Raw genomic sequence first — 21,275 nt, 5'->3', positions numbered from 1 at the left:
TTGGTGCACACTTGTAATCCCAGTAGCTTGGGAGGCTGATACAGGAGAATGGAGAGTTCAAAACCAGTCTCAGTAACTTAATGAAATCCTAAACAACTTAGCAAGAACCTGTCTCTACATAAAATTAAAAAAAAGGTTCTGAGGATGTGGCAAAGTGGTTAAGTACCTCTTCGGTTCAATAACCCTATATACAAACACACACACACACACACACACACACAAGAACTAAAATAACTTTGATATTTGAAGCATTAAGGGTATTGAAAGCAGAGTTTTTGAGAACATACAAACCTCACCAAATTTAGGAATGCTTAGTAAAGTGTATTTTTATTCTATAGTTTCAAGATTCTACTAACAGCAAGAGTAGGAATAAATATGAATGCAAAGCAACCCCACTTACATGACAAATCTTAATGAGGATTCTGTGCCAAATTGAGCAAAGATAAATTATAGAGAGGAAACAACAACAACAAAATCCTCTAGATACAAATTTTAGACAAATTTAGTAAAATGCTGTTACTCAAGTATGAGCTTCAATATGATGAATATCCATTAATATCTCTTGTTAGAATACTATAAATAGATTGTGCAAACAAAAGCAAGCTTCATTGATGCATGTCATCACAGAAGAGCAAAAGAATCATAGGTAAGCAAGAAAGTACACAGTGATGTTAATACATGCATCAATGGGTCTGGTTTAATCTGTTGATATAATTGTGATAAAATACATAGATTCATTTCTGTCTTATTAATCTGCATTATTTGTATCAGACATTTTCCTTCTTTATTATTTGCAGCAGATCTTTTCCTTATTTTCAGTACTTTCATCTTCTGTTTACCAAATTTTTTTTTTAGTATTTTGTCTAATTTTGTACTTTGAATGGCTACTGATAAATTGAGCATGTTTTCTAGCAATCTATCTGCTCTGTGAGCAATACTAAGAAAATATTTGATTTAAATTGAATTCACTGCACTGGGAAAATTGGAAATCTATATGTAGTAGAATTAACATTTAATCCTTATCTCTCATCCTGCACAAAACTCAAATAGTAAAAAACCTGGAACTTAGACCAGAAAACCTCCACATACTAGAAGAAAATGTAGGCTGCGCACTCCAACATATTGGCTCAGAAACTGACTTCCTTAACCAGACACCTAAAGCTCAAGAAGGAAAATTAATAATCAGCAATGGAATGCCATCAGACTAATCAAATTAAAAACTTTCTTCCCAGAAAAGGAAAATTTTTCAAAAGGATTAAGAGATAGCCTACAGAATGTAAGAAAAATCTTTGCTGTTGCATATCAGGTGGGGTGTTAATTGCCAGGATATATAAAAACTCAAAATCTTGACACCAAGGAAACAACCCAATCAATAAATGGGCTAAGGATCTGAACAGACACTTCACAGAGTAAGAAATACAAATGGCCAACAATTATATGAAAACAGGTTCAATATCTCTAGCAATCAGATAAATATAAATTAAAATTACACTGAGATTTCATCTCACTCTAGTCAGAATGGCAATTATCAAGAATACATGTAATAATAAATGGTGGTAAGGAAGTGGGAAGAAAGGTACATCCATATATTACTGGTGGGACTGAAAATTGGTGCAACCACCTTAGAAAGTCATATGTAGATTCCCCAAAATACTAAGAATGCAATGACCATTTGACCCAACTATCCTACTCCTTGTTAAAAATTCAAAGGATTTTAAAATCAGCAGTTTACTGTGATGCAGAGCATTGATGTTTATAGAAGCTCAATTCATAATTGCTAAGCTATGGAGCCAAACTAGGTGCCCTTGAACAGATGAATGGATAAAGAGATTGTATGTATACACACATATACATACAATGGAATATTAGCCACTAAGAAGAATGACTTTATGACATTTGCTAATAAATGGATGGAATTGGAGATTATCATACTAAGTGAAATAAGCTAGTCCCCCAAAAAGCAAAGGTTGAATATTTTCAATGATATGTGGAAACTAACAATAAGCGGGTAAGAGGGGAAGATTAGAAGTTCATTTGATTAAACAAAAGGCAATGAAAGGAAGGGAAGGGGGGCCAGATTAAAGAAAGTAGAATGAACCTGATGTAATTTCCCTATATACATAGGTGAATAGACCACCATGAATCCCACTGCAGTGTATATCCACAAGAATGGGGCTCTACTTAGAATGATATATATTCCAGGCTTATGTAATCATATCAAATTGTATTATACTATCATGTGCATAACAGTCCTTATGACTGTTTTGAGATTGAATATTAAAATATAAAAGTGTTCCCAGATGATTTGACTGACATTTCACTTATGACCATGACATTGTGCACTATGTTCACAGAATTCCAGTTTGTCAGTCATTTTTCTATCTGTATATCTTTAAAAAATGTATCTCTTAGATTTGGAATTTTCTGATTATTATAAACCAAAAATTTTCAATTTTTCTCTGTATTATAAACTTTATCATAATTTATTTCTTTGTTCTGTCTATTCTTTCATTTCATAAGTCATTTATATTTTTTTTCTGTTTTTTAAAAATTATTTTATGTTACTTATTTTTACATGGTGCTGAGTATCCAACCAACTGCCTCACACCTGCTAGGCAAGTACTCTACCACTAAGCCACAGCCCCAGCCAGAGTTGTAATTTTAAGCATACCACCGTTTTTATTAAATTATCAACATAATAACCCTATATCATTTGTTTATTTCATCTTAATGATGTATAGTTTCTAAAGTCTGAAATTATTAATTATTGTTTAGAAATTAATACATGACATTTTGGATGGATTTTCACAACTTATTAGGGAAAAGAAGCAAAAAAAGTATTTGGCTGTATTCTTTTAACAATGCCACCAGATATTTTTTATCTCCATTACTATATGAACATTCATAGGATTTAAAAATTTAAATTTATTTTTTACTGATACATAAAAATATGAAATTCTACATATCATTGTGGCCAGGTTGTTTCAGTACATGTGTACATTACGGATCTAAATCAAGTTGAACAGGGCTCCCCGCACATGTGTCATCTCATTCGAAAACTTTCAAATTTATTTCTTATCTCTCTGAAATGCATGGTACTTTAGTCATCCTCTGTGCAGCAGTGGCCCAGAATTTCTTGCTCCTAACTGTAACTTAGTACGCACTGCTCAACTCATGGCTTTCCTCCCCCTTCGCCATTCTCCTCCGCCTCAGGTAACTGCCATTCTAATCTCAATGTCCATAGGTAAATGTTCTAGATTCCACATATGAGTAATATCATGTGGTACTTGCTTTCTATGCCTGACTGATTTCACTTATCATAATGATCTCCATTTCCATGCAGGTTGCTCAGAATGTTAGGGTTTTGTGCTTTTGTATGACTGAATAGTATCCAATGTGTATGCTATATTTTTATGCATTTTTCAGTCAATTGGCACATAAATTCTTCCTATTTCCACATTATTGGGAATAGTATTGAAATGAACATGGGAGTCCATATACATCTCTAATGTATTGACTTCATTTACTTGGGAAATATACTGAAGAGTGGGATTGCAAGATCTTAAGGTAGTTCTGTTTGTAATTTTTTGAGGAAGCGCCATACTATTTTCCACACTGGCTGTACTAATTACATGCCAATTAATTTTGACCCATAATTTGATGAAGAAAGTCAAAAGAAAATCAGAAACTATTTGTCTCTACACAGGTACAAAAATAACAAAAAAAAACCCTCAAAATCACTTAAAGATAAAATAGTAAAACATTATTTTCATATTAAATGATATTTTCAATCACATATGTAGTTATCTCTATGCACTGAATATCAGTGATCTACCCCATCTCTTTATTAAATGAATGCAAGCTTCAAAATAGTAAGTAGGGGGCTGGCGATGTGGCTCAAGCGGTGGCACATACCAACAAAGATGCTGTGTCCGCCGAGAACTAAAAAATAAATAAAAAATAAATATTAAAAAAATAGTAAGTAGGATATAGAAATATAGTTTGAAAAAATAGAATTATTAATATAAATGACTGCATTATGTAAAGAGTCTTATATTTGAAAGTAAGAAAACTTAGCCGTAAATTAGACCTATGATTCTTAAAAAGGCACTTACGTCCTCTATGCCTCAGTAAACACATTTATATGATGAAGAGTGTGTACTTTTAGTTTGGTAATAAATGTTACAACAGATGTTCAGGTATATAAATAAATCAATTCAAGAAATACATCTAAGCATTCATGCTACGTGGTCACCTTCTATGATAAGGAGAAAATAATTTTAACTTGGTACATTCAAAGGATGTAATTTGAGGTGAAAACAATTGTACTTCTTATTTCAGCTCAGAGATTTAGAGAGCTGGAAAGAGGATTTGCCCTGCCCCTACAAACAGGAAAACGATCTGGGAAACTGTAGGTTTAAGACTTTTCTTGAATCTATTTAAGCACTTATATGATAAACACCCAATTATGCAAGAAAAAACGGGACCATAAGCAGAATGTTGTGTAAGTCAGGTACTATGTATGTTCATAAGATTAAGCCAGAAAGTTCAATGAATTGATAAAGGCCAAGTATGAGCTAAGGTGAGGAAGTCTTAGGATCTAACTCCTTCCTGCTGTCTTTATGTCCAGGAAGATTCCAACTCTGAAAAAGACAGTCCTTGGGGTTGAGGTTGTGGCTCAGTGGTAGAGCACTCGCCTAGCGCGTGTGAGGCACTGGGTTCATCCTCAGCACAACATAAAAATAAAAAAAAAACAAATATAAATAAAGGTATTGTGTCCAACTACAACTAAAAAAATTATTTAAAAAATAAAAATAAAAAAGTCCTCATGGTCTGCTAAGCTGGAGTAAATTTTAGGAAGACTACATGACTAAATGTTCCCTGATCTTCCTTCTTTTAGAGTATTTAATTGGGAAATCTGCATTTTTAAAGTTCCTTTTCCTTTGAGATGTTTTAAACTTAGATGCCGCGTCCGGCCAAAGGAGCCGAGTCCGGCGAGGGACGGCGAGGTTAAAGGACACAGGACACCAAGGTTCTTCATCCAGGAGACAACTTTTATTTTTTCTACCCCCCTATTATATATCCTCCCACCCTCAGGGTTAAGCACACACACACACACACTTTACAGGAAGCGGTCTCGAGCAGCCTTAGGCAGACTAGGTCAGGTTTTGCAGGTCGGTCATGCCAGGCCCAGCTGGGCCACTAATCAGCAGGTACAATCTGTCCCAGGCTCTCAGGAGGGCAGATAGACAGGAAGCCCACAGGGCTGACAGAAAGCCCACAAGGCTGACAGAAAGCCCACAAGGCTGATTCATACTTCAGTGGTACTCGCCTCCACATGCGGAACAAAGAGCAGGAAACTTACTCCTGTTCCAGGGCCAGGGGCTTCACCACACTTAGAAGACACAGGAATATTTTTCATTGATATGGGAACCATCCCTTTGAAATATAATCATCAATAAGCATGGGTGCCCAGTGTAATAGATTTTTTAATGAATTACATATGATTGCAGGTATGTTCTTTAATGCCAGAGAAAGAAATTAGAAATAAATGTGAGTATTGTGAACTTCTTATATGGAATTCTAGTGGGACACATCGGAAGCAATTCTAATTTATTTGAACATATGTGCAAATTGTAATTATAAACAAAAATACTAAAATTTGTGTCACTTGTCCAAGTAGTCATAAACATGAATGAGTATATATAAAACTTTACAACACTGGACTATTTCGAGAAAAATAGCATAATTTTATACATATACTAGAAAGTATCTATGCAAAAATAAAAAATAAATAAATAAAAAAAGTTTAGTGTTTCTTTCCTAGCTGTCTCCTGAGAAAACCTAGAAACTATAATGTCCTCATGTTCAAAAGCACATCCAGCACCAAAACTTATTTTCTAAATGTTATTTTGAAATAAAACATCTGAATGCTTTTGATAAATGGCTAAACCTAGTGGAGAGCAGAAAAATGTAAAATATATTTTGAGCATCTTGTAGTGAAAGAAAGTGGTGGTTTTTCATAAGCACAACAGAACCAATGTGACTTCCAATGGCCAAACAGAAAAAAATTTCAACAGCAGAATAAATAATGATACAAACAAATTGTAACATAACAATAAAATATTCAGATATTCATATTGACAAAAGTAAATTATTGAATAAAAGGTGAAGCAGTTATAAAACTTTTGTAAATAAAAACTCCAAATAATAAATGTATTAAAAATATGGGAAAATAGCAGGGAGCAGTGGTGGATGCCTATAATTCTGTGGCTTGGGAGGCTGAGGCAGGAAAATCCCACGTTCAAAGCCAGTCTCAGCAATTTAGCGAAGCCCTAAGCAACTAAGGAAGACCCTGTCTCTAAATAAAGTATAAAAAAAGGCTGGGGAACTGGCTCAGTGGTTAAAGGTCCCTGGGTTCAATCCCCAGTACAAAACAAACAAACAAACAAACAAACAAAATAAACAACAACAACAAAAAAAAACCCCAGAAAATAATATTTAAAACAACAGAGTAAGATCCACTGAAGAATGTGAAGAGTAATTGTCATATTTTTGAAAAAAACATATATTTGCAGAGCCTCAGTTTTATCTCCCAAAATACTTACGAAATAATATGTTGGTTTTAACAAATGATTATTAAATATTTCATATTCCTCCCAACAAAAGGTAAAGTTTAATCTACATTCCCTGAGTATGCGTTGGCCTTACTTACTTGTACTTAATAAACTGTGGACAGAGAAAATTATAGCTTTACTGTGCAGAAATTTGTCTGATATCCACAATCAATTAATAGATATTAATATCATCATCAGTGTCATGATATGATGAACCCAGTGTCATGGTTTGAGAAGGATTTTTGTGATATCCTTCCCCAATTGTAAAACCATTATAACTAAGAAGACATAATCCACAACTAAATTGTAAGAGTCCTAATCAAACCAGAAAAATTAAGAAATCATCAGAAGGAGGAGGCTAAAGCAAGATATCTGTAGGTAATGTAGTATCATAAATTGAAATCTTCAACTAATGAATTATATGAATAAATAAGTCATTAATGGAAATATTCTGAAATTCAAATAAGTTGGTATTTCAGTTAATAGTGTAGTATAGTATGAAAAATATTGTTTGTACAAATGTGTCATGATAATGTGAGAAATCAGTATGGGAAACTGAAACATGGGCATATAAGACCATCTTGTATTATGCTTGAAACTTTTAATCCAAAATTACCTCTAAATAAAAAATTAAGTTAAATCTGACAATCTTGTAGAAATATATAATATTGACTTTCAAATGCAGGAATAATGCTGTAAGCAAGAAATCTTAAAAATATGAAAATGATATTGATGAAATTAAAACCATCCAGCACAATTACCATCTACTCAAAATAATGCTAACTTCATTTTCTATTTTTATATTTTCGCATTTATTGGGAAATTTAGGGAGCTAAGAAGAGAAGGCTGAAAGGGCATATATGGGACAACTTAAAAAATCAGATATTCTTCCAGAATGAATTCATTTTAATGATTATATTGAAAATAGAGTTTATTTGTATCCAAATTATTATCAATTGGTAATAATTAAAACAAAATACAAAGTATATGACTCTATTTTTATGAAAAGTAACAAGTTGCTACTAATATTAGTAGTAAGTTTAAGATCTTACTTGTGATTTTAGAAACTTAATATTGTGAACTTGTAAATGTTAACCATGTAAGTTCTGAAAGTTTTAAATGCACTTTCATGCATGCTAGAAGACACAAAGTCATTTTGAAGACTACTCTACTAATTATTAAATATGAAGTAGTGACATAAGTAAAATAGCATGAATTGCTGCTACTAAGTCCCTGAAAATCGAACCTGCTATGATATTTTGTTTAAATAAAATTATACTCCTGAGTTTTTCTGCAATTAGGCTTTCCTCTTAGATAATTGTTCTAAATACATCTGAAAAATAACCGAGATTCTCAGCCAATCATAATCTACTTTTATGTATATTCCTTATCTTAGTTTCACTTGTTTGTTTTTGATATCCTTGGATGTTTTAATAGCTCTTTCTGAATTTCTTCAAAGCAACTATGTAAATTTGTTAGAAAAAGAAATAAACCCCATATTTCAAATATACTTTTGACTTGGGGTGAAATTTACTGAACCTCATAATTATTTTTAAAGTTTAAAACTGGATTTATATTGGATCACATTAATGCATTTAAAGGTCTCTGTGATATTCTTCTAGCCATGAACTGAATGATTTCATCTTAACTATGCACTGTTAATTTCATTGCAGTGATTAATAAACCCTGTCAGTTTGCATTTATAAACCTGCTATTTTCAGGGTTGCATTTATTGCTTGCCTTTTTTCAAAGTGCCATTTCATAGGAGCAGTTTAACAAATGTTAAATTTCAGAGACAGATAATAGATAATTACAAACATTTAAATGATGGATGTTAATTTGATCCTAATAAAATGTCAGGTAAATTAAGGTCATGTCTACAGAAGACAGTCCTTCCAAAGTAAATTTTATTATTAGATAATAAATATGTCTTCACTTTTGTGTTCTACCCATACAGTAACCTACTTAGAATTTAATATGGTTTTTAAATAAGGGTTAGATATAACTAAATAGTTCTCATTACTCATGGATTTGAAATGAACTGTTGAATAAAATATTCTAAAATACTAGAATGAAAATATTAAAATGAAACATATTCTAAAATAGTATTTAATAAATTGAATAATCTATTTGTAACAGACATAGTTAAAAAATAATAGTTTCTCCACTTTATAAGTAAGATGATTTTGGCATAAAGGAATTTAACAACCTTCCCGGAGCAATGACAAAAGTTTCGTAACCAATTACAAACTCTTGACATGCAAACTGGAAAGTTATACTACAAAAAATTTTGAAGAATTATGTGTAATTGTAAAGGTATTATTTTCCAATTAAAAGAGAATTTTACACTGGACACAATGGTGCATGTTAATAATCCCAAGAACTCAAGAGGCTGAGACAAGAGGATGGCATGTTCAAGACCAACCTCATCTACTTAGCAAGACCATAGGAGCTTTATGAGAGACTGTCACAGAATAAAAATTAAAATGACCTGGAATGTGGCTCAGTGGTAAAATGCCCTTCCAATAAATTCCCACTGCAAATACCTACTGATTTGAAACTCAGACAAGTATAACTAAATGGAATGAATAATTTGCAACCACTCTCATTTTTGCTACCTTGGGAGTCTCATATGAAGCAGACAGTAATTCATAAAAATTCTGAGACATGATTTAGAGTCAGGGTGCAAACTTTGGTTAACTCAAGAAATTCCAAAATTATTTCCAAAATATATAGGAAGAAGTAACTTCAGTCATATTGTAACATCCTCTATTCAATTCATATCTGACAATATTTTCTTACATTTCCTATAAAGAAATCTATTTTAGGCTTGAAGGAAAAAAGACACTATTAAGCAAAATGAATCAAACAATCCTAATAATAGATGAGAACACTTTTATGTCTGAAGATATTTTAAGACAAAGTGGAAAAGAATCAAAAGAATCAGGAACTATCAAAACAAAGTTGTACATTGTGATGATGAATGTATGTACTCAAAAAGAAGGAATGGTATGATTTCTCATGTAATTCAGGCACCATATATTAGAAATATTTTGGGCAGTTCTCTGTTCATTTTTATCACATTTTATTACAAAAATGCATACTTTTATAACCTGATTGTTCATTTGGATAATTTTCTTAAGAAAAGTAAATGGAATAATTTTATGACATCTTAAGTCTTGTATGTCAACATATATAAGAATAAATACTTTGTGTGAAAGAGCATTTTGTGATTTTGTTTTTGCACACTCCTACAATTAATCATGAAAAAAATCTAAATTTAACATTATTTAAAAAATAAAGCACAAAAAGAAAATATGATTGTATAAACACCTTTTATTTCACATATTTTCAGGAACATACTATACAAAAAAATCAGGCATTTTATATAATCATATCAATATTTCATGATCAAAAAACAAAGAATTACTCCAAACTAAAAACATGTGTCCTTTTTATCAGACATAATAGTGTTTGAGTATGCAATTTTAAGATTTCTAGGAAAAAAATTGCAGAAAAATGGATGGAGCTAGTGAGCAAAATAAGTCAGAGTCAGCAAATGAAGAGTCATATGGTTTCTCTTATATTTGAAAGGTAGAGAGAAAAAGGAAAACAAAGGAATCTAATGAAACAGATAGGAGACAAATAGAGTAGAAGAAGGGGATCAGAGGGAAGGAAGAGGAGAAGTACTAGGAAAGGAAGTTAATGCTATGTGCAGGTGCAAACGGACCACAATGAAACGTGCTGTTCTGTATAATTATTATGCATCAATTAAAAAAACACATAAATGAAATTTCATTAGAATATTATGAGTTTATTCACATTAAAACCAATGTATTTTAATAATCAGTATAGTTCATCTATTTTAATTAATATTTAGTTTATATCCTCCACATAACCCACCGTCAATCTGATAGAACTATATTGTATTATAAAGTGGAATATAATAAACATAATGCCATTGTTAATAAGAAGTATCCATGGAAATAATTATGCTGATATTACTTTGATTTGGTTGAGTCATTTGTCTTTTTGAATTTTGATTTCCATTTATTTTATGGATGCCTAAAACATATGTTTCAAGTATTATAAGAAATGTTTTCATTGACCTAAATGATTTTGTTTTTATTTCTTTATATTTATCTGGAAATATGTTTGTGTTAGTCAATTGTTTAAATGCACTAAAATCCTGATGTTCACAGAGATTTCTCCTTTATTAAAATATTTATACTTTGGCCAAAATTGAAAAATTAACATTGTTGTAGGGTGCTGTGGTGCACACCTGTAATACCAGTGGGTCCAAAGGCTAAGGCAGGAGGATCACAAGTTTAAAATCAGCCTCAGCAACAGTGAGACACTAAGAAACTCAGTGAGACACTTTCTCTAAAAAAAAAAAAATACAAAATAGGCTGGGGATGTGGCTCAGCAGTCAAGTATCCCTGAGTTCAATCTTGGTACCCCCCTCAAAAAGTTAATATTATCTTAATATAGTCAAAAACTTGTTTTTTTAACTTTCAATCTACATTTTTTTCATTATTTTAAAGAAGAAGAGTATTGATCCTCATAATCATGATCCCAAAGGAGAAGTGGACAAAACTTTCACACTGTGAGAATGCATAATGCTAGCAAAACATAGCTTTAGTGGAAACTTGAGTATAGGTACAATGTTAGTGCTTGCAAATAATTTCTTAAGTAAACTATTAAGTTATTATTAAAGCACTGTAAAACTAAAAAATAAAATTATGTAATGAAAATGTAAGATGACAGTGAGAACGACTGGGATATAAAAGACTTCATAAAAGGTTCTAAATAACGAATGATGATAAGCAGGGACTTTTTTTTTTAGTTTATATTTTATTTAAATTTTCGTAACATTCTTGTCAACTTATATGAGAACTTTGTACACTAATTAATATTTAATTTTCAGCTTAATCTATTTTATAAACCTCAGTCATTTCACCAAAGTAGACCCTTAGATTTCTTTAACATCATCACAGGAACAAAAAAAAAAAAAAAACAAATATTGACTATCTAATCGCAGAGAATACTGTCACATTGACTAGACATGTACTCAAACTTAGTACATATTTACTCTAGAGAAATATCCTAAGGGGCATTCTCTGAAACATAAAAGAACAAAGTCTTAAGAAATGAGGACATCAGAGTATTTGCTATTTTAATTATAAAAACTCTTATCTGACTAGCTTGTTATACTCATTAAATAGAACCCCTGATGATGGTTTATACATATTGCTCATTTTTCTTTCTTTTTTAAAAAATATCTTCAATGAGTGAAATAGTGAGATGATTCTTTCATTATAGTCTCAACATAAAGGGAGGAAGAGGTATCAAAGGGATACTTGCTGTGGTTGTTTTTGCCAAATATTTTCAGGAAATAATGAACAGGCTTTTAAGGAGAAGGACATATGGAGAATGAACTAAATCAGAGTTTCCCTAATCAAGCTTTAAAAGCCAATTCCAATTAATTTAGAAGAAAAAGGATTTTAAATTTTTTGCAGCTTAATTGGTAGCTTCTCGAATTCATGTGATAGATGAAAAATTGGACTTAGAAAAAAAGCAAACTAATGGCACAGTTGAAACCAAAGCAATGGAAAGACATGCTTAGAGCAATGCCACAGCAAAATCACCACAAATGCTCTAACCTTATCCCTGGAAATATCACCAAAGGAAAGGGCTATAGGTATGCCAGAGCTGTACATCTAGAAGTCTCTTGTCTCTCAATTCTGGGAATAATCTTTTGCCAGTAACATAATTATGTGTGAATCTCCCAATGTTAACTCTCAGGAGAGAGACTTATAATTCATGCTTATACATTCTTACATTTTGAAAAGGGGAGGGAGTACAGAAAGATATATATCTCATTTTTTTTTAAAAAAAGTAGTTATAACCTCCCACTAAATTTATAGCATATAGATATAACCTCCTACATAATCTAGTGATTATGTTCCAATATAGGAAAAGGGCTGAGATGCTGGGTTGCTGAAACAGTAATAAAATTATACTTGAGTAAAGTTTGTTATTTCTTTTTGCATTGATTTGATTGTCATATTTTGTAACTCTTAGATACATTTTAACTAATTATAAAATACTACATTGATGCATAACTAAAATGCATAAGAATTTCATAGAAAATGTTACCCAGTGTTTGAAAGACTGAGAGTAACTTACAGTCTGTCTGTTCTGATTATCTAACATTTCAACATACATATTCAATTCATTCTCCAACACTTCAATGTACTCTTTTTCAAATGAACTCTCATATAAAATAATAGATGAATACATTCCTACATATTCAATTTTAAAATTATCTAATATTCCTTTCCTGTGAAGTTCATTAGTTCCCTGGGCTTGTGTATCTGAAAAGACTTTGTGTCACAGAGTTTTAAAAGCACTGATTTGTCCAATCCATTCTCATATTATCAACATGGAAACCTTGGAGACTCAGTTAATAAACTGTTCAAGGTAAATAAATTGGAATTATAACTGTAAATATAATTCACAGGGCTTTTCTAATACATGCATTTGGACTGAAACTTAATTTTTTAGTTGCATTTCTGGGTATTAAGATACTCATGCTTCAGGGAAAAATCTTATAAAAGTTTTTGCTCACTTTAATATATAGATATGAAAGAAAATATTTATATACACAACTATTTTTTTTCAAGAATAAATTATCCGTAAGTAGAAGTCATTCTTTAAACCGAGTAGACAATGCTTTATATAGGCTTGCATTCTTTAAAAAATAAATACTTTGCATATGCAAAGATAAGTTTTTCTAATTTTACATAGCAATCTTATCATACACAATTGCAGGAAGTTCAGGTACAATACTTAGAAATAAATAGGTAACAGGAAGTTACCCCTAAATTGGGATTTTATGATAACTGTATTACTTTTTTCTTCATTCTACTGCTATCTCAATTTTTTTTCTTATCTGTCTCTAGGTATTATTTCATTACTTTCCAGTATGCTTTGTTCTTTTAGTCTACAGAAACTTAAAGTTTGGTTCTGTTTCATGGGAGATGATTCATTCTCTTCTCAGTCCAAAAAAAATGGAGGGAAAGTATAATTATTTATATGTGAATTAGGAGTCCCACTTACAACTGTTGATCATTCTATTGCTCAGGGAAAATTCTGTTAGAAAACACTGAATGATAAATGCTTTTCAGGTACACTGCCTGGCTAAAATCACATACATCACCCATTTTCCCCAAACATAAGTATTTAACAAGGTTTCCAACACCATGATCTAGCAAGGTAAACCATGTATGAGTTTGGATTCTATGTTCTTTCACAATGATGACAAGTAAAACTGACAGCTTTTGATATTCAAATACAGATTCAAATGGCTATTTGAGTGTTGTTTAATAGATTATGAAACCATCTTTTCAAGCAAGTAATAATTGAACACATAAAATAATTAAAATGCTATGATATTTAGGGCATTAATAAAAGAAAAAAAATAATAACCTAGGTCTTCCACAGGAAGGGAGTGTAGAAGCTAGCTACCTACCCCTGGAATTTTCTTCAAACGATTTCAATGAAGTGGGGGAAGGGACAATGTGGGAAGAATACTGAAAAGATTCAGAGGTAACAAAACAGAAATTGGAAATACTTAAATTCAAATAAAAAGATAATTTATAAATTCTCAAAATCTGGGCTGTAACTCATACATTGCAACTAAAAATACACATCTTAGCAGAGAATAAGGCTGAACTTGTATCCTCTCCATCCCAATAGTATTTAGGTAAGCAGAGGCGCTAGAGTAGTTTGCCATTGCAATTGTGAACATCCTGAAAGGAGTTAACATCTTCAAAGAACTAAAATTACCTGAGATACATGAAATACACAGTATAGATAAAGTGCATACAACTGGCTCATTTGTTGATTCCAGAGCTTGGCTGTTCCTAAGAAAGTTGGTAGTAAAAGGCAGGAGCAACATGGAAGTGAGGAATGGCCTTAGCACATCTTCTAAATTTGTGCTAAAATCCTGATAGTTGAATGTGAAAGATAATCCCAACAAAATTCCTGGATGTAACTGGTGATCACCTAGCAAAAATGAATCACTACTTATTAATATTCTCATCTCAATAAAAAATAACTACTATTTGATGTATCAATTACTTCTCCATCCCATTTCCTCAAATCACGATTTTCATGGTTTTTATAATATTATGTCTGAACTCTGAGATTTCACCATGCCCACTCTGCATTCTCACAAATCCAAGGCCTATGTCTTTAACAGAAAAGATTGAGTATAGGGGTTGAAAGATTATTTTAATATCTACTTGTTTTATGCAATTCTGCTTGTATATTTCAAGAAAATATTCTTTAAATATAACACAGACATATTATCTTGTTACACTGTTCATGGTGTAACTTATATTTAAAAATCTCTTAGAATTTTAAATAGAAAATGTGAATTTTTTCAGTCCTATAAATATACTCATTTGAGTATGTTGATATATTTTCAGAAAATACATATTTATATGTATGTTATCAATTACCAATATTACGTCTTTTCACAACATAGCCTATTGTTGCTTATTTAAGAGTATCCACTCATCAAATAATCATTTCCTCTGCATGAATTTTCCTATGATAGTTAAAGTTTTGGAAAAAAAAATTGAAATTTTTGCTTATAAGAACATGGATACACTGAACTATTTTTCTTATATATGTAATGGGTAAACACTGTGCTAAAAAAATTTCTAAATGCTAGTGAAGATAATGTTTTTACTTGTGTATGGATATTGCTCTATTATTTGACTATATTACTGACATTTTCCATTATTATGAAAGGTATGAATTAGCCTTCTGTTTAAGTACATAAGTACACTGTGTGCAATTCAAGACATTTCTTAACTTATCAATCACTTCGCATAGTGACCATATGGTAGGAACAATTGATACCTATGTTCCCGACAAATTTTAAGTACAAAATACTTTATTTTTTAATGAAGTTGCTATGCTGTATATTCTGTCTTTATTAGTTAGTTAATCTCATAACTCAAAATTTGTGTCATTTGATGACTTTCTCCCTTTGTTTTCAATCTCCATTCTTACCCACTGATAAAATTACATGTAAGGTTGGGGATATAGCTCGGTTCATAGAGTTCTTGGCTCCCATGCACCACACACACAAAATGTAAATCAATGATTTTTACATTTTAATGAGCTATTTTAAACTCTTAACTCTCAGTGGCTTTTAGCAATATTTGTTTCTTGGCTCCCATGTGTGAAAGGAAGCTATTTCTCCAGCCTTGGAGTCAAGTTGTTGACTAGATCTTTTCCAGTACTTCCCAGATTTATATACTACTACTCAAGTCACTTTCTTCTGATGGCAGATCACTAAAAGACAAAGAGGACAATCCTCTGTGGTGTGTGTGTGTGTGTGTGTGTGTGTGTGTGCTGAAGATCAAACACAGGGTCTTGCACATGATAAGTACTTAATCTACCAAAGAACTGTCCTCCCCTTAGCCCCCAGAATTTTAAATGAGGTACAACTTGAACCTTCTGAAGTTCTCATCACAATTATTTGGTCTGAAAACAATTTAAATTTTGAAATTCAAAAATTTTATTGAGGTTCATCCAGTCTAAGATATGTTGTATAAATAGATTTTAACTTAAAATAAGACAAGTTGTATAAAGTATAAATAATTGAATATCCTGAACCGATTAACAAAGTGGGGGTACAGGTCCTCTCCCTAATTCCTATGCTAGGAGAGGGGCTAATGTTAGTAAGTGCTTAAATTGTTTGAACAATTAGGTAGGCCACAGATTTCTAAAATTATTTAATTCACTGAAGATTGCCTAGAATATTTTAAGTTAAACTTTAATTTTTGATGTATAAAGTTGTAATGTACCACCTTTAAGAGTCCAATTTGATGAATTTTCATAAACATATACATCTATAGAGTTATCACCAAATGAAGATATAGATCATTTTAATCACTCTGGAAATTTTCTTCTTTTTTAAGCTATAGTCCCTGAGCTTAACTCCTGGTAACCCCATCTATTCCTGTTGTTATTGTTTTTAAAGATTTGCTTATTTTAGAATGGTGCACAAATAAAACGATATTGTGTCTTTATTTTTGTTTCTGGACACTTTCATACAAGCAACTGTTTGTGTTTACCTAACAAATTCTGTTTTGTATACAAATGTCGTTTAATTCTATAGAAGTTACCTATCTATTCACAGCAACTTTTTACCCATTTTTAAGCTGATGGGCTTTTGGATTGGTACCAGTTTGTTATTAATGTATATAAACTTCTCTCAGTTTTCATATTCAAATATCTTATGGATATGTGGTTTTGTTTCCCCGGGGTGAATTCTAGAAATGGGTCCTGGAGTCCCAAGCTGATGCTCAGCTTTTGGCCAATCCTTCTCAGAAGCATCTTGCTCTGGAACATTCTGTGCAGCACTTCGGGAGGGCAGGCTTCTTCTTTTCTCCTCTTCATCCACACCTACTAGCCCTGCAGATTTGCTGTGTATTTGCTCTCCTTGTTCTTGTTGCTGTTTAATTTTTTTTTTTATTTTAACCTTGAAAATGCATATGTTGGAGTGTATCATTGGAATCTCATTTGCATTTCTCTAATGATTAAAGTTGTAGAAAAATCTCTGTTCTTTTGGCTCCATGTCCATCATTTGTAAAGTGCTGTTTAAGTTTTTGTTCTTTATTATATTCACTTTTATCTTTTCATTCTTATTCTTTATGTTTTATTTAATCATGTACAATTAAAACATTAAGTTTTCTAAGAGTTTCCTTTCGCCGCACACCTCACGCACCCCTTAATAATGTTGTACCTAAGCAACAAATATGACCATGTGAATTCATTCTTTAAAACCCGTGTTGCTTTTCACAGTTAAGAACTTCTTTAAAAATCCTTAGAGATCATTGAATTGGAAGCTTGAAAGACATTGCAACAAAATAAATGAAATAACAATTTAACTTAAAAAAATCTGTATTTCTAAATAATCATAACTTTCTTTAATAAAATTAACTTAAAAATCATAAAAGGATTCTATTTGTATAATATAAAAGTAGGAGTTGAGGGAAAATGAACAATCACAACATACCTAGAAACTATAAAAATGATTGCTATATAATTGCTAAGTTATTATAATTATAGTAAAAGAAATAATAGAACATAGAAAAGAAGTGATAGAATGGGAATAATGACTATAATATTCTAAAGTAAAATAAAAAGCAGATGTGCTTTTCAGCCATAAAACTGCCATGCTTTAATTAAAAATTTAAGAACTATCCATTCCAACAAAGGAACTGAGGAAAGTGGCATCCATTCAATAAATGTTGTTGGAACCATCAGCTCTCACAACGGATAAGGAAAATAATCTGGACATATCTGGCTGTAAAATGATATAAATTCCAAATAAAGCAATATATCCTACTAAGAAAAAGAACTCCTGTATAAGGATTTATGTGCTAATACCTACAATATGCTATGTTACCTGTTGTAACAACTATAACAAAATATTAAAACAATATGATCAAACCAAAACAACTTAAATGCCTATTTTGAAGAGAATGGTTGGGTATATTACTGTATATTTATAAAACTGAAATATATGCATGTACATTTTTTATGATCACTTAAAAGCTACACAAAGCTCCCTGTCTATATTTGTGCATTTACTACCTGTTTATTCACGGCCAAATATATGCCAGAGTGGTCTAAATATTTGAATTACAGACAAGAGTAAAACAGCCATTGCTTTATTTATTTATATATTATAGTTTATCTTCCGTAGAGTAGAAAACAATTTTACATGAAATATATATATATATATATATATATATATATATATATATATGTATATTACTGAGTCAAAAAGCTCATAGGCAGTCAGGAAACAGGTCTCAGAGAAGAAAACCATAAGGCCACCATGCCATCCTAGCCTGGAGAACATTCTATAGCTGTCCCTGCCAGCTTCAAATTGAATGGCTGTACCATAATCATCCCTACTCTTCCCCCTAGCAACAGACAAACACAAAATCTTCTCAAAAGCACTTCCTCATCTCCAACCTTTTATTAATAAAGGCTTAAAAATTTCTCTCACAAGATTTTTTAAAGAAGACAAAATTGGCCCCTTTCTGAGTCCTGTATCCCACCAATCTCCTATAGGAACAGATCAAGCCCATAAAATCCTCTAAAAAACAAACACCCTTGCCAGCCCACTCTTGGGACCCCTCCCTGTTGGGGAGCTCTGCTTTCTTTCTATTACTTTAATAAATACTGTTACTTTGCTCTTACCCTTATTTCCCTGAATTTCATACTTCAAATTTTCACCCATTCATGCTTCACATTGCATTAGCATTCTTAATATCATATGTGTGTGTGTGTGAGTGTCGCATGTGTTGCTAAAAGTGGCATTGTCAATACTAACATGATGAAATTGTGAAATTTGTGAATGAAAATTATATTATTGTTAGAGTCTGTAAACAAGTCAGGATGGCACCTGACAAATGTTAGAGTCTGTAAACAAGTCTGGATGGCACCTGGCATTTTGCCAGAGGGAGTGGTTTGAGAAGTAATGCCAGCGAGCCATTAAGTGTGGAGATTTCTTATTGGTTGACTGCTGTATCGAGTTAATGCTAATTAAGATAAGCTGTGTGGAATATGTAAATACCTCTGTTTTCCTACAATAAACGGCTCCTACTCCTGCTGTATCAACGTACACAAGTTGCTCCTCAAAAGTAAATTACTAAGGGAAGAAGGCACCCCAGTGGAACCAAGAATAGTTAGGGCATGTGTTGATAGAAGCCCAGGAACTCTAGTCAAAAAGAAACAGAAAGTTCAGAAGAAGAAAGATTATCAGAGGAGAAAGGATTATCATGAAAAAAGTTGCAGCAAAAGGCTATTACTGAATACTTTTCGTTACCGGAGGGTACGTGAATCTGTGCAGCGGCTGCCACATGCGCCAGCGGATCATGGCGCAGCAAGGAATTTCCAAGCTGCGGGAGCCGGCTCTTCCCCGCCCCCCCACCCGGGGAGCAGGATGCCATTACTGAGAGCCCAAACCCAAACCTGTGCCCAGAAGCAATTTGAGTCCGGGACACTCCCCAGGGCCATCTGGGGCTGCCTGGGATGCTGCAGGTGGAAGATGGCCCGCATCCCTGAAGTTTGATCATTTCCAAGGCCAGTAACTACAATGGCTCTCCCACACCTGGAAGCTAATAAGTAATGAGCACTATTAAGGCTTATTTCAAATACAAAAAAACCTTGAGATAATGTACTAAATTGTTCAGAAGGTTGTTTTCTTAGTAGAATACTACAGGATTTTCTTTAGCCATCCGGAGTTCCTGCCTTCGTCCCAGTGCCAGTGAAGACGAAAGTGGAAGAATTTCCAGTGTTGCTGAGAACCGGACAAGACTTCGGCTGAGAAATGGACGAGACTTCAGATCAAGCTAGCTGCCTGCAGAACTTACCTGGACTGTGATTTAAGATAGCTGCCTGCAGAACTTACCTGGACTGTGATTTACCTGGACTGTGAGTTAATCTATTGAGACACTGCTTTACCTGGACTGATACAACAAACTGTAATCTACAACAAATTGTAACTCACTCGGTATCTTTGCAAACGGTGTCATTGCAAAGACATTTTTCCAAGGGCTTCTTGCATGGAGCCATCAATCGGCTTGATATTGTGGCATTTTGTATCCTCCCCTTCTGCTTGTAGCAGATTATTTATGGTGTTTGTGTAAAAACCACTATGGTCGTTATTTAAATTAAACAAAAGGGGGAAATGTTAGAGTCTGTAAACAAGTCAGGATGGCACCTGACAAATGTTAGAGTCTGTAAACAAGTCTGGATGGCACCTGGCATTTTGCCAGAGGGAGTGGTTTGAGAAGTAATGCCAGCGAGCCATTAAGTGTGGAGATTTCTTATTGGTTGACTGCTGTATCGAGTTTATGCTAATTAAGATAAGCTGTGTGGAATATATAAATACCTCTGTTGTCCTACAATAAACGGCTCCTACTCCTGCTGTATCAATCTGCACAAGTCGTTCGTCACCCCCCTGATTATTCTGCTGCAGCCGGACTGCGGCATATGATTTCAATTTTCTAGATTTTATCATACCTTCCAATAATCAGAGTTGTGCATGGCTTCCATGATAGGGCAATATTCATACACTTGTCATCATCAACTTACATCCTAGTCAAGGACCCACAGTTTTCCTTAAAAGTCTATGGTTTTATAAGAAAATGTCAAACAATGAGTTAAAGTTTTCAAAACAAGATATTTTGTAATCCTAAATAAATTATCAAAATACTATTTTTAATGGTGAATTCCCCCTGTCACTAACTACTTATACCTCTCTATCTTGCATGTAAATTTATTCACCACGATTTCTATCATTTTCTTTATATTTTTATAAATACTTTGAGTAATTAAAAATAAAGATGAAATATTTCTTTAGAAAAAAATTTGTAAAAAACAATAAAACGATTTGACCTTCTGTGAGTAAGTATATCAGGTATAAAGGCCTCTTCGTTTTTTAATCTGATAAAACCATATGAGGGCTGGGATTGTGGCTCAGCAGTAGAGTGCTCACCTGGCACAGGCGGGGCCAGTGTTCAATCCTCAACACCACACAGAAATAAAGGCATTGTG

Source organism: Marmota marmota, unplaced genomic scaffold, assembly GCF_001458135.2.
Source record: "Marmota marmota marmota unplaced genomic scaffold, marMar, whole genome shotgun sequence".
Lineage (NCBI taxonomy): Eukaryota > Metazoa > Chordata > Mammalia > Rodentia > Sciuridae > Marmota > Marmota marmota.
This window is presented reverse-complemented; position numbering follows the sequence as displayed.